Genomic DNA, 15698 nt, shown 5'->3' with positions numbered 1-15698 from the left:
CGACAGAACACGTGGTTACTATCTTCGTCCTTAGATCCACAAAGCTCGCAAGTCCCATCTAGAGTTAGGTGCCTCTGCTTCCTCTCTGTGTTCATAAGCAACTTATTTTTGTAGGCTAGCCAAAGAAAGGATCTAATTCGGTGAGCCCCTGGCCATTTCCAAATGAGCTTCTAGCAGTCTTGTTGATCATTCCTAAGGTCATCTACCATTGTTTGATATGTTGAGGACACCGAGAAGGCTCCATTGGAGCTAAGACTCCAACTACAGCTAGCATCCCCATCATCTCGCCTTAGAGGGGGTGTGGTGGCAATTAATAGATTTACGAATTTGGGGAATTTTTCTTGAAAAAGATGCCAATGCCATTGACCACTCTCATTTACGTATTCCTAAATGGTTTCCCCCATTTGGTTCTCATTGATGTCCAAGAAGGCTAAATTCTTGAGTGGGCCTAGCTTACCTATCCAATTATCCTTCCAAAACTTTACTTGCTGCCCATCGCCTGGGTTCCATTTTATACCCAGGTACGTTTCTGGCCAAGTTTTTGCTATACTCCTCTAGGTGTGCGAACAAGAGTTGGTCTTGAAAGTGGGTTTTGTCAGCGGGTGCCATCCATACTTGGCTCTGAGAATCCTAACCCATAAAAGATTTGGTTTGCTTCTGAGCATGAATCCAAGCTTAGCTAGGAAAGCACAATTTTGAGATTTCATTAACCTGAGGCCACTTCCTCCACTATTCTGGGGCAGACACATCTCTTCCCACTTGACCAAGCTAATTCCCTTTGGACATTCGTCTGTACCCTAAATAAATTGGCGTATCAACTTTTCAATTTTGGAGTAGTAATTAGTTGTTAGCATTGAAGTTTGCATAGCATAATACGGTATGGTGGATAGAACTGACTTGGCTATTGTGACTCGGCCTGCTAGGGACAAGGTTCTTGCTTTCCAATTGGAGAGCTTTAGCTTAACTTTATCAATGATGTATTGATAGGTATCCTTAGTTACCCTAGAGTGTAACAGGGGCACTCCAAGGTATTTACCTAGCTGGTTCGTCTTGGTATAGTTAAGGAAGTCACATATGGAATTGGCCTCATATCTCTTCACATTCCTTGAAAAGAAGATTCGTGTTTTAGTCTGGCTAACCGAGTAGCCTGAGGAGTTACAGAAGTCAGTAGGACTTTTTTTATGAGTCCAACTTGTCTCATGTTAGTGGAGCTGGAGAGGACTAAATCATCAACAAAGAAAATGTGGGAGAGTAGAACACCATTCTTCCCCATCTTGATTGTTTCCCAATTTTTTGCAGAGACTTTAGCTTGTATGGCTTGAGAAAGTCTTTCCATGTAGAGGACAAAGATATACCGTGATAAAGGATCCCCTTGACAGATTCCTTTGGAGGGTTGGAATGAGTCAGAGGGGGAACCATTCCAAAGAACTTGCATGGAAGGTGTTGTGATACAATGCATGACGAGCCTGATGAGCCTCTTTGGGAATTGGGCATCTCGCAAGGTGTCTTCTATGAAGCTCCATTTGATCTGATCAAATGCCTTTTCTAGATCAACTTTAATGGCCATCCAACCAATTTTGCCCTTTTTTTCCTCATGGAGTGTATGACTTTGTTGGCAATAATAATATTGTTTGTAATGTTTCAACCCTTAATAAAGCTAGCTTGGTAAGGCAGAATAAGTTTTGGTATTATTAGTTTGAGTCTATTGGTAATGATTTTTGTAATCAGCTTATAGGCTACCGAACAGAGGCTAATTGGGTGAAAATCCTTGAGAGTTTGGGGTCGTTCAATCTTGGGGATTAGGGTTATGAGTGTTTTGTTTAAGACAGGATTGATATTCCCACCATTGAAAATATCTTTTACAGTATTGTAAACAAAATCACCAACAATTTCCTACTGACTCTGGTAAAAGAGGGCATGAAGTCCATTACTTCCAGGGGCTTTGAGAGGTTTCATGTCAAAAAGTGCCTGTTTCACCTCTTCCGCAGTAATCTCAGTAGATAAGGAACTATGGGAGTGTGAAGGTAAAGGAGGAAACTTACCTCAGGTTAGATAGGCCTCAGGGCTAGCAGGGTCGTCAGAATAAAGATTTAGAAAATAATCCTGAACCATTTGTGTAAGAGTCTCACTGTTTGTGATCTAGTCCCCTTTGGCATTTTCTAAAGAATTAATGCGATTAGCTCTTCTCCTAATACGAGCCTTGTTGTGTTCCTGTCTCCCAGACATATCTAATTACTTCGTGATTTCTGAAGCCAGAGAAGCTCCTCATGCAGGCAGGCATCTTCATACTCAAAGCGTAGAGCATAATCAAGGTCTCTGAGGTGTGAGGAATAGAGGCTGCTTTCTCTAGCTATTTGTACTCCTAGCAGGCGAGCTCTGAGCCTTTTTTTTTCCCTCCCGATTGATCCAAAGACCTCCTGATTCCATCTCGACGCTGCCTCTACAAAATTATCGATGTTTTCGACCAGGCTATGACTATTGCTCCAATTGTCTTTCACTAAGTCGGAGAAGTGAGGGTGGTGGATCCAGGCTGCTAGAAATCTGAAAGGCCGAGGTTGAGTGACCTGAGATTGATTAAGCCCAAGTCGAATTAGTAAAGGTCTGTGGTCTAAATTGATTTGGGGCAGCTGGTGTACACTAGAGTTGGGAAAGAGCTGTATCCAGGAGACATTGGCTATGGCTCGGTCCAGTCCTACCAAAGTCAACCTATGCCTCCAAGTGAATTTTGGGCCTAAGAAACCCAAGTCCAGGACTTCGTTATCTTGATAGAAAAATTGAAAAAGGGGGTAGCTTTTGGTTTGCCTTAGCCCTATTCCACAGCGTTCGACAGCATGTAGCGTGGCATTAAAGTCCCTTGCAAGGATCCATGAAGAGGACTGATCTGAAGCAAGATTAGAGAGCTCGGACTAAAGTTTAACTCACAATTACGGGTTAGGACTTGCATAAATAGCAGTAAAAAAGAACTCTTTGGAGTATTCTTTGATGGTGATTTGAGAGTGAATAAATTGGTGGTTCCTTCTTGTCTACTCTTCCTTGCCTTCTGCCTCGTGGGGCTACCTGCAGCCAAGAGCCGTACAAGGCATCACAGCCTTCCAGTGCATTTGGCAAACGTACCTCTAGTGGTTGTGCTTCGCTAGTAGGTGACGGTCCCAAATCCATCTTAGACACATCATGGTTCAGGGGACAGACATTTTCCAAATGGCCATAGTGCCCACATTTGAAGCAAATCGTAGGGAGACCTTCATATTCTATAAAGAATACTTGTTTATCGATTTCTATTTTGGAGGTGAGCACTTTCGAGAGGTCAATGAGAACTGCCATGTGGGTGAATTTACCTCTTACCCCTGATGCTGTGTTGTAGTCAATTTTCATAACTTTGCCTCCTATCGCTCGAATAACGCTCTTCTTGTAATACTTTGCTGGCAACACTGGAATTTTGATCCAACCCATGACTTGTGAAGCCATATGGCGTAGGGGCAAGAAGTCGGGAGACCAAGGTTGGACTGTAAGGTAGTGTCCGAAAATGACCTAGGGTCCCCTAAGCAAAACTCCGTGAATCTTTTTCGTTACTGAACTTGGCAATAAAGCAATTACCCTCTAAATCCATAAACTAGACCGAGCTTGTGATTTTTCAAAGACTAGCTACTTTGTTTCGGAGATCATCATATCTAATATTTCTCCCTAACATTTTAATAATGACTGCATATTTTGTTTAGGAGCTGATGGGTTCTTGCAGAAAAGGCAATGGATAGAAAGGGCCTTGTTCTATCTACACTGATATCCCGGTCCTGCAAGGCGAGATCATCCTTCTCCTCTTTCTTCTTAGAGGCTCAGTTCAATAGCATGTCTTTGAACAAGGGGGGCTGAGGATTTTGACGGTTCGATAGGGTCGGAGTCTGACTTGTCCTCATTATCAGGGTGTGAGATAGGGTCGTAAGACAACATATTTGTATCATCCTGCATGTGTGGGAGCTGTGCCTTCACCTTCTTTATAGTCCTATTGTCATCTGGGTGGGAAGGTGACTCTTCCTTTTCTTGGATTTTTATGGAAATGGAGTGTTCTGTCATGTTAACAGTGATTGCCAAGTTATCTGTAACTTCAGATGTCTTTCTAGGTGATGTCTATTTTTGTTGGTCCTCAAGAACCACTTGGTTGTTCAGTAATGCGAACCTATCTGTATCCATAGTAGCGATTGCACCTTTCTTTTTTTTTTGTTCTTGCTATTGAAATCAATTAGCGTTAAGTCATCGGAGGGTCGATTTGGAGGTACTTTCCATTGCCCAGAATCCTCCATGTGAGTAAGAGCTACAATGGCACAGTTTTTAAGAGAGAGAAAAGTTCGGGTTCGAAAAAACCGCTGACAAAGTGAAAAAGTCCGTTGGATACCGTTTTCATTCAATTAAAAGGGCATACACTAATATTCTATTTGCATAAAGAGGCGGAAAAAAACTAGAACAAGAAATAAGTAAAGAAGTCAATTTCTCCATATTTGGATGAGAGGGGGAAAAAACAGCAAAATAAAGGCTTGTCAAGTGTTGTGATGAAAAGGAAAATAACTCATTTTTCATTAGCAAAGACCATTTATAGGATCTTTCATGTGGGAGGGCATTTTCTAGTGGCAACCAATTTCCATTTCTATGCAATGCAACCCACCACTGTGGGAGGGAAGCCAGATTCTTAGTGGACCCACATTCAAAAAGATAATTTTGCCGCTATCTTTTATTGCTATTATAGTCATCACTTTTTTGAACTACAGTACTCCCTTCGATCATTTTTGTAAGTAATTTTAGACTCTATCACGTAGATTAAAAAGTTAGTTAAAATCAGGTAAAAATAATAAATAGATAGAAATTGAATTTTTTTCCCCTGCAAAATACCCTTATTTACAGGGAAGAGAGTATAATAAAGAGAATAAGAAAATTATAATAATAAAGATAATTATGAAAGAAAGAGAATGTGTAAAGGAGAGAGATAATTATTTAAAAAATGAGATAATAAATATATTAAGTATTAAAATAAGTAATTAATAGGAGCGAAATAAGAAATTTGCTACAAATAGTTAAGACAATTTACAAATGTTGCTTATATTGAGAGATATGATAGTTGTTACTTATAAAAAGGGGACAAAGGGAGTAAAAGGGGGCAAAGGGCGTAATAGTAATTATATTATTATAGCAAATGTCATTCAACAAATAAAGTTTAAGTACAAAACTAAATGAAACATTGAAGGCATTAACATGAGGAAAAATGACAGAAAAAAGAACTTTGAAATACTAAAATCCCATAATGGTGCACTGAATTTTCGTAATCCCTATGATATGTTTGAAATTCTATAAAAAAGATAAAAATGCCTTCTAATTTTATTTTATTTTTTTAAATTCACAACCTCCTCACCAGCGACCACTGCATCAGCTACTCCCCATTGATCTTTAGTGATGGCAATTAGAAGGCTGCCAACTGGTGGGAGGTAGGATTTGATTCCACCACTGCTTAGATGTCAAAAGTGTAACTAACCGTTGAGCTACCAAACTTTATTATTGACATTATGCAAAATAATATATCAATTAACTACTTAACTTTGACTATAAGTTATTTTCAACGCTAGTAAAAAAATATTAAGTTATTTTTGACATTTCTTTAGCTATTCGCTACATCTCAGCTATTTACTATAATAGTTTAGCAATTAATAAGGCCCCCTTTCATGTTATTCACAATTTTTTTAGTTATTCATTACACTTAATTAGCTATTTACCATAACAGTTAAATAATTAACAACAAGATCTTTCAAAATTCAAACTCCTTAATATAAATAAATGATGCCCCTCATTTAGGTTATTTATTACTTTTGTTTAGCTATTCACTATATTTGTTTAGCTATTTACTATAATAGTTTAATAACTAACAACCGCATCTCCAAATTTTAAACATGTTTAAATAAATAAATGAGGCACCTCCTTTAAGTTATTTATAATTTTTGTTTAGCTATTCACTTACATCATTAGTTATTTTGAGGTTTCAAACCTTTAAATAAGTGAATCTAACTTGTTTTCTATCCTCTTCTTTTGGATTTTTAGAATTTTTGAAACATCGAATCTTGTGGCTTTTGTGATTTTTGAAATGTATGATGTTTTGACCAAAACTTAATTTATATATGATTTTGAGATTAGGGTTTGTTGTTTAAAGACGGATTAGATAGAAATTCATGAAGTGTTGATTTAAATTGTCGTTTATGGATTGAGTTTGTTTATTGGAGTTAGATAAGAGTTTTAATTAGTTTAAGTTGATATTAATTGGATTGCAATATTAGGCATGTTGAAGGTTAAAAATTCTAGATGTAATTTGGGATTTGTAATGGAAGGATGTTGTTGAGGTTGAACTTTGGTTTTCTTTAGATCATTTTAGATGAGGAGACAATGGTTGAAATCTTAGATTGTGGAATTGGATTTGAGACAAAAGTTTGAGTTGTTGGAATAGATGGGAGTTATAAGAAGTGAGCATCAGGACTTTGTTTTTTTTACATTGTTAAGGAATGTTTGATTTGTGCTGTGGTGTAGATTAGCTTGTATTTAAACTTTGTCAAGCAGTCTTTGGTGGCTCAAGCTAGAGCATCTAAGTTTGAAGTTGAGGTAACTGAAGTTAATTTACTTTCTATGTATAAATTTGATTGTAAGGTTTTCTTTACCCTTACTTCTCAATGAAATTATAAAGTTAATTTCCTTATATGTATAACTTAGTTGGGATTAAAAAATACGTACTTTCCTGTGTCAAACTTTTTTTAAAGTGGGAAGTATGTTGATATACATGAAATGGGTTTGCTTCTATAATATTTGTCTAGTATGTTATTAATTGAATAGGAGATGTGTTGTAAATGGTTGGAAATATTTCTCCTTTCATTTTGAAAAAAATTGGCATGTCGTAATTGATATTGTAATTATGTATTGAGGTTATAATAGAGTTTGAAAACATAAAAGGAGGAATCTTTTGTTTTGAAGCCTGTGCAGCATGCCATACTACCGATAATACTATTTGGCACGTTGTGAAGCCCTTGTAGTTTTCTATTTTCTGTGGTTTGAATTTGACATAAAGTCTTGGATAACCACCTATCACACCATAGTTATTTATGGGGGGCGTAACTGAGGAGGGGACCCATTAACTTAAAGTGAGTGGAGTGACTTTTGGCCTAATTATACAACACAAATGCTCAAAATCCACATTAGGAAGCTAAAAGGTAGAGTGCAATAGATGGAAAGACATATTCTATTATGTCATTGCATATGTATATCCTTGCATGGTTTATACTTTATTTATAATATTACTCTACTCCATCAGCTTGCTATCTTTTTTTGTACACGTCTCAAATTAATTCTTCCTTATTAAGATGTCCAATCCCATCCTAGTCACTTTTGTCTCATCATTAAAACTTTTGGGGAGATTTTCATTAAATGACCACTGTAGCAACATAATTTTTATTTGTCACTTAACAACTCTGAAATTTTGCTGCAATCTCTTCAGTCAAGATGAAATTAAATTGAGAAGAAAAAGGACTAGACTACCTTTAATATTTTGGGGGGTGGGAGAAAAAGTTCTGATAGGGTTTTACTCTTATGATCAAATCCAAATTTTCTTTGCCGCATACAAATTGGTTTGCATTCTCTGTACCCTATTCTCTTAGCATTCTTAACACATTCTCAGATGGCTAGAGTAGTCATATTTGCTTGCATTCTCTCACATTTTTCATGTGTGTTTGTGTTCTCTCGATAGAAATCTCACTTCTCTATAATAATTTTGCTCCTCTATACTTAGGTACACTTTTCTTATTTGTATTATTTTCACATTCTCTCACCAGAAATCTCAATCCTCTCGTTCATGTCGATAATGTGCCATTAACCATTTTAGGTATATTGTATACTGCCTTTCATGTAGAGTATATAATTCCATTATAGCGTTTTCAAATGGAAGTTGATATTAAAATAATTTTCATGGAGACGCATGAACTGTGATGTAGTTATTGCTATCTTCACTAATATGAAGCACATCTTTATTAATTCTTTTCATAGGCATTGTTTCATTCCCTAGAAATATATTTGCTATAAGGAAAAGTGATTCTTTAACAAAACCCTATTTGTGAAGGAAGCCTATGGCACATGGATCACCAACACTAAGGCTTCTCCTATTACCCTATCTAGAAACTTGCCATATTTAATACAAATTTCAAACAATCAAAGATTAACAAGTATAAGAATATAAGAATGTCAACACTATTACCATTTGATCGGAACGTGTGAGTGTTAAAAGGGTTAAGGTTTAAGTTTGTAGCTTTATTTTCTTAATTCAAATTTGTTCACTCTTTTCAATTGGTCATTGATATTTCTTAATAATTATAGTCACTACTGTGCAATGTCTTTTTATGCTTTCAATAATATATTCTATTTTGCAATTTCTAAGTTTTGTGAGTAAGTATTGTTGGTGCATGTCTCTAGCATTAATTAATAATTAAAGTAAAAAATTAACAAGTATGCTTGCTTGTATGACAAGAAAAGTTAGAAAATTTACACCAAAAATTTGTCGTATTTACAAGTTGATTATAGCAGTTTCATATTACTATTGTAACAACTGAAATTAGGCAGTTTACAACAACAATTAGTACATTTACAAGGTAATGGTAGCAAAATCATGTTTACTGATGTAACAATCAAAGTCAGGCAATTTACAACAAAACTTAGTACATCTACAAGTTGATTGTAGCAATTTCATGTTTACTTGCGTAACAACCAAAGTTATGCATTATTTTGAGTTTTAAATGTTCTACATATGTGAAGCTAATTATGGTACTTATTGTTGTTCCATAGGAACAACTCTTTTCATTGAAGTTAGAGCTATTGGAGTGGCTTATTACTCATAAATGTAATTCAAAGCTAGATACTACTGCAAAACTACTTGAACAAATGAAGACACAGTGGAAAAGAAAGTAATAACTTATATATTTCAATTAAAAATCTAGTTTAAGTTATTTCACAATTTGTAAAAGTTTGTGTTAAGACACTTTGATTCAAAGTACTTTGTTATTTATTTTGGTGACATATAGTAGTTTGTGCGTAAAAAATTTTTAACATCTCAGTTTTATAGAATCATTGGTTGTGATTGCAGAAATTAGAAACTTGTGAAGCAACTATTCAGAACTATCAATAAATATAGGCCAACAATTAGATTAAGTAAATTTACAACAAAGATACAAGTTTTCACAATAATGATAAGTGACTTTACAACTAAACTAATGCATCACAACTAAACTAAGCATATTCACAATTGATGGATAGAAATTTGCAACAAATATTAGGTGATTCACAAAACAGATAAGTTAGTTTAAACATAGGTATTAACAAGTAAACTAATTGAATTCACAATTAGTGATTCCTGAGAGGGATGGATTTGCTGCCATTAGTAATAAATGAAGGAGTTAGCATTCACAAATAAAAGAAGGAAATTTACAACCAAGATAAGTATATTCACAAGAGGAATATGGAAATTTATAGTCAAAGTAAGGCCATTCACAAGTGAAGCTACAATTGTTAATAAGTAAGGTCTTTACGTATTCCCTTTCAACATGAAAGATGCAAAATAATTGCTTTATACTATTACAAGTCATATATCACTTATTGCTACATATTATTAATGTGTCAATTTCAATCAGAATATAGTATAAATTTACAATTAAAACTTTGAATTTACAACACAAATACGAATTTTCACACCACAAAATTGCCATTTTTCTGGAAAACTAGAAAGAACAATAGATGTTAAAGAAAGGAAGAAGAAGTTGGGAAGTATTCTAGAGTTATCTCAATATATAGTGAATAGAGACTATTCCACCATCGTGAACCGAAGAAAAATAAAATGACAACTATGTAAATGTATGAATAATTGTCTCCCATTATGCATATGTGTTGATATAAATAAGCTTACTCAACTGGTAAATGGGTGTATTCCTCTTGTGAACCAATGTATTTTGATTGCAAATTGGCATATTCTAGTTATGAATGATAGCTCCTAGATTTGTAAATTATATTTCATTTGTGAATTTAATTAGTCATATCTACATGCAAATGGTTGTATTTGTCTTGTTAATCGACATATTATGGCTGCAAATTAATGTATTCTAATTATATATAACATCTCTCAAACTTGTAAAATATATTCCACTTGTGAATTTAATTAGTTCTGTTGAAAATGGTCATATTTATCTTGTTAATTAATGTATTTTGGTTGCAAATTTGCATATTTCAATTGTCAATAATAGCACCCATGCTTTTAGTTATGAATGCATCAGTTTAGTTGTAGAGTCACTTATCTTTATTATCAATCACCAAATTTATATTATAAATTCATGTATTGTTGTTAATGGTTGCTTTACGAGTTTCTAATTTGCATAATTACAACCAATGATTGTATAAAATTGAGATGTCAAAAATTCTATATATACAAATTAGTCCATGTCACCAAAATAAATAGTAGAGTTTTCCAACTCAAAATGCCTTAATAAAATTTTGTACACATTCTCAAGTAACTTAAATCTCATTTTCAATTGAAATATATGAATTTATAGATCTTCTTATTCTCTCCTTCCGACTCTACCTCCTTTATTTTGTATACCTCTTTTTCAATGTCATCCATTTTCTTTTCCCATTCTTCTATAGCAGCTCTTGTAATTGCTCTCATCCCATGCATCTCCCCTTTATCATGTTCCCAAAACTGAATGTTTTCCATCCAGGATGAAATTTTTTTGAGCAGAGGTCCTAGATTTAAGGCCTAAAACTACCATAATTAGCATGAAATGGGTAGCTACTAGACCTTTTTTGGTAGGAGTTCCAGAAATTCCTTGGAAGGACAAGAAAATTGTTAGGAACTAAATCGCGAAATAAAAGTTTTCTAGTACTACAAGATAGGTAAGTTAGAGACTCTGATGAAGTCTTGAGAGCTTGATTATAGGAATTGGAGATGATTAAGGGCCAAAAGTTGTGCTAGGAATCTCAATGAAATGATTCCTAAGACTAAATCCAAGGAGGGACCTAATTATAAATTTAGAAAGTTTTGGGTTGAAAAGGACAATAATGAAAAGTATGCCCAAAAGTTTTGGAAAAATTCTAAACAATTCTAGAAAAATGAGACTTGAGATCCTAAGGCCCATATGAAGTTGAAAATGACAAAAATACCCTTGGAGTAAATTGATGAAATTCACAGGGTTTTGGCCAATTATGAAAATTAATCAAAATTGAATTATTTAAAATATGAGAAGACCTTAGATAATCGGAGATAAATAGGAAATAAATACCTGAGGAATTATCACAAGTTTTAAAAATGATTTCATCCTTAGAAAGCAAAGAGATTGGCTTAAATACAACTTAAAGCCTATTTATATACTATCTGGGAAGAGTCAAAATAAACTATTTATGGGTTGACCTTTGACTTAAGAAAAATTAGAGAAGTTTCCTATGATGCAAAGGTAGTATTGGTACTCAGAGATAGTGATTTGGGGTTATGGATCGGTAGAAAGAATTTGGTCAAATTTAGTAAATGTTTTAATAAAGGAACAAAGGAAGAGTATCACTCTCTCTTTATACATATTTTATAATGCCATGTGGACTTATTTTTTATGAGAAAAGGGTGTTAGAATATGTTCCAGTGGTACTAGATAAGTTAGGACCACAAAAAGTACCTGGTATGATGTAAAATGGCAAGATGAATAGAGGAATAGTTAAAGGTTAGGCTATGCACGAATTTCTCTTCATTTTTCCTCCCTATTTTATTGCCAAATTGATGAAAGGATAGGAAAGGGATTAGATGGTTTCTTAGTTGGAAGAAGAATTAAATATTCTTTGTAATTAGTACACATGGCAAGTAATTATGCTAGAAGGCAAGATATTTGTGCACTTAACGAAAAGCTTAGAAGGGAGGGTAGAAGATCAAACACACATGGTAACAGATCAAGCATGAAGCCATAGGATTCGTACACTTAAAAGAGAGTTAAATGGATGGTTAGATCATAAGGCGCACAACCCTTGTAATTTTAATCAATATCAAAGGCCAAGTTCTAATTAGGGTATTATACACATCATCCCCTCCCATTTGCATAAGTTTTCGGCCAAGAGAGAAAGAGGGGGAGAGGAGGCCAAAAACTGAAAGGGGAAAAAAGAGGAAGAAGAAGATCAAGACAAACCATGCAAGACTAAGCTTCAACACAAGGTAAGAGTATGGTTTTTGATACAATTTATCTTGCCATTTGTCTTGTTGAGCTTAGCCATGGTTTTAATGGATTTTGAAAGTTTGAAACCCTAGGTTGAGATGCTGTGCAATGATGTTTAAACCATGAAAAAGATTGATTGATGCTAGAATCATGTTTAATGGTTTAAAAGGAATAAGAATCAAGTGATTTTGAGATGATTTGTGAAAGATTTCATGGCTATATACCTAGGATTATATTTTATCCAAGGCTGATTCTTGATACTAGGGTTGGATTTGGATGATTTTGATGCTTCTAATGGGTTTAGAATGAAAATTTGTGTAGGGTACATGTGAGGAAATAAGTTTGGAAACATTAGAATTGAAAATAAAAATTTTGAATTCCAAACCCTAACCTCTTGGCCAAGTGAGATTCAAAGGGAAGAAGTTGAATTTTGCTAAATCCAAGCTCATATTTGATTTTCTCATGAAAAATTAAGTGGGAAATGGTCAAGAGAATGATTTTAGAAGTTAAGAATAAGAAAGGAAAAATTTAAGTTAAAGAGGAATCAAATTTGAAAGTAAGGGTTGTTAGTGATTTTTACGGTCTTAATGGATTGGTTATTGATATGCAATATGAATTTAGGGCCATGAGACATCAAGAAAGATGAATTGCAAGGTTGAGCAACCTGATTGGTTGAAGGAAAAGGGAGCAAAAGAAAGCTTAATGTTACAAAGTAGTAAACTTACCCTTATTGTGCGCTTGATATGTATACTTATATATTGATGTTGCTTGATAATGGTTTAGATTATAAAAGATTGAATGTTTCTTTATTTCTTGTATATTCCATGCTCATGTATGAATAAAAATATTGAGCATTAGAGCATGTCATTTTATAAGCATATAAGCATGTAACCAAACACGTCATCCACCAAGCATCACATGGATAACTTTTTACTGCTGAGATTATGTTGAATCTCACCCTCCCTTAACCAGCTCTAATAGGTTTTAATGAGCAAGCACAGGGATCCATGAAGTGAAAGCAAGGAAAAGAGAAAAAAATTCAGGAAATGTATTGTAATACATTATGCAATTTGTATGTCAATAAATGAATGGACATGCTATAATGTTATGTGATGTTAAATGATGATGATGATAGAATACAAGATTGGATATGTTGGTGCATGAGAATGAATTATACAGTGTAAGCATGATTATGAAACAAGAAATAAATGAATATAAATTATTAATGCAAGAGGGATAAGTTATCGCTAAATGAGCCATGAATTTGTGATGTGGTGAAAGTGAGGCAAACGATTGAATTTACATGTGAAATTTGGTATTCTTAAAGTACACATCCTAAGCTTTAAAATAATTAGTAGATCACTTAAAATGAATGTGTGCTAAGAGTTATAATTACTCAAAATTAAGATAGAGAAATTGGAAAGTATAGTTTTTACCAAATAAACAATAAATTTTCACAAATTAACTGTATAAATTGGCAAGATCCAGATTTATATTTTTTTCCTATAAAAATTGAAAGAGCTTCAGATAAAATTTTGAAGCACCTTAATATGATTTTTCTATAATTAGTTATGAATTTTCAAATTTGAATTGAAAATTTGGAATTTAATAGTGAATAGTAACCTAAGAAATTAAATTCAAGTTTTCAAGCAATGGACTTGTTTCATGATCTACTCAAATTGTTACACTTCCAAACATATACTAAAAAAAGTAAATTGAAAGATGTTTCGGCAACAACGAAGAAGGTGGCAAAGAATGCAGTTCTTACCCTTAAGCCCTTTGATGCTGATGTTATGATTAGATTTGAAAGTTTAGCGTTGTTTTATTTCATGGTGCAAGAAATGGATCAGCCACTTAGTTTTAATATGCCACTAAGGGTTATGGTTTTAGAGCTAACATATGACTTCATCATTGACAAGAAGCATCTCAATGAGTTCCTCATCTTTTAAGAGTTGGATGCAGTCTTCATATAGTTAGCTATTTTGTAAGTTATAATATCATTTTCTTATTTTATGTTATACTTATGTACATCCTAACTTTTTTCTCATTTGAACAATAGAAACTTTATCTACATCTATATGGAAAAAGGAAATAAGGGCACGTATGGCTTCATGTGGGGGAATATCAAACAATCCATAAGCAAGGTTAGAGTATATGATGACCATGTTAACCGAGACCATGAACACAATATATTTCTCACCTTATATTAAAAGGTAATTATACTATTGTATTTGGGATACACACAAATTATATAAAATTATAATTAGCGTGATTTGTATCTTATAGTTATTATTGGACTTTTCTTGTTTTTGTACCCTATGATAATATCATCTACTAGTTCGATTCCCTTTATAGAGCACCAAATGACAAAACTAAGGATGTTATTCAGATGTGAATTTATGTTTATAAATTTATTAGGTATATAAAGTTTAAAAAACATGCTATAATATCATTTTTCCCCCTTATTGTTGCTAGGAATTTTTAAGGATTCAATGTAATGACTAAGAAAAAAAAAAGCCATAACCAACATCAATTCTCCCAGAAGTAAGTTGTTCTAAGCTAAGTTTTATGTTTATAAATTTTTTAGATAATAAAGCTAAATGTTTTCTAGTATATTTAATTCTATTTTTTATTTTACTAGTAATGTTGTTAATTTGGGAGTATATATTGAATACGAATATTATGTGATCCATTATATGAATGACATCATTAAGATAGGAGTTGCTTGAGAAATTAGAAGGCTAAGTAGAAGTTACAATGTGATTCTTTAATTTTTTTTAAAACATTTTTTATCCAATTGACTAATGACTTTGTTTCTTTTAATTTATAAACATTTTGACCTAGTGTGGAATATGAAGCTGATTAAATCAACTCACTGAAGAATGCTTTGTCAAGAACATTACTTGAGAATATGGGTTGATAAACATTTAGCGTAGCTGAAGTTCAAAATTTTAGTATTAATAGTTCAATATAGGGCTTTTTTAGTTCATTACTTTTTAGGTTTAGTTGAAATATGAATTGGTTAAGTTGTTAATTATTAGGTTTAGTTAAATTAGGATTGAAAACTTTAGTTATCTTCATGTTAGATTTGAGTTTTAGCATTGAATTCTTTAAAATTTAGATTACTGGAAATTATGATTTAGCTTAAAATTAGTCTTGCATTAATTTGGTTTGTTTTGCTTGCTGAAATTGGTTTGTTTTGGTTTGGTATTATAGGGAGATTGTATACAAATTAAAACAAAAGTTATATAAAAGAAATTTCAACTTTCCCTAGCGGTTATTTTGATAACCACCGTGAAAGGTGAGCCCTATAATGCCATTTATTGAGGCTTTTCCATGACTGTTATCTCATAAAAACTGCCATGAGAGGTGCCTTTTCATGGCAAGTAATAATCGCCATGGAATCTTCAATTTTTTATGTCAACAGTAATCACTACGCCTCTAAAATCACAGTGA

This window comes from Neltuma alba, unplaced genomic scaffold, assembly GCF_004799145.2.
Source record: "Neltuma alba isolate B1F8T4 unplaced genomic scaffold, ASM479914v2 tig00001825_pilon, whole genome shotgun sequence".
NCBI classification, from domain to species: Eukaryota; Viridiplantae; Streptophyta; class Magnoliopsida; order Fabales; family Fabaceae; genus Neltuma; species Neltuma alba.
Note: the sequence above shows the minus strand (reverse complement) of the source record.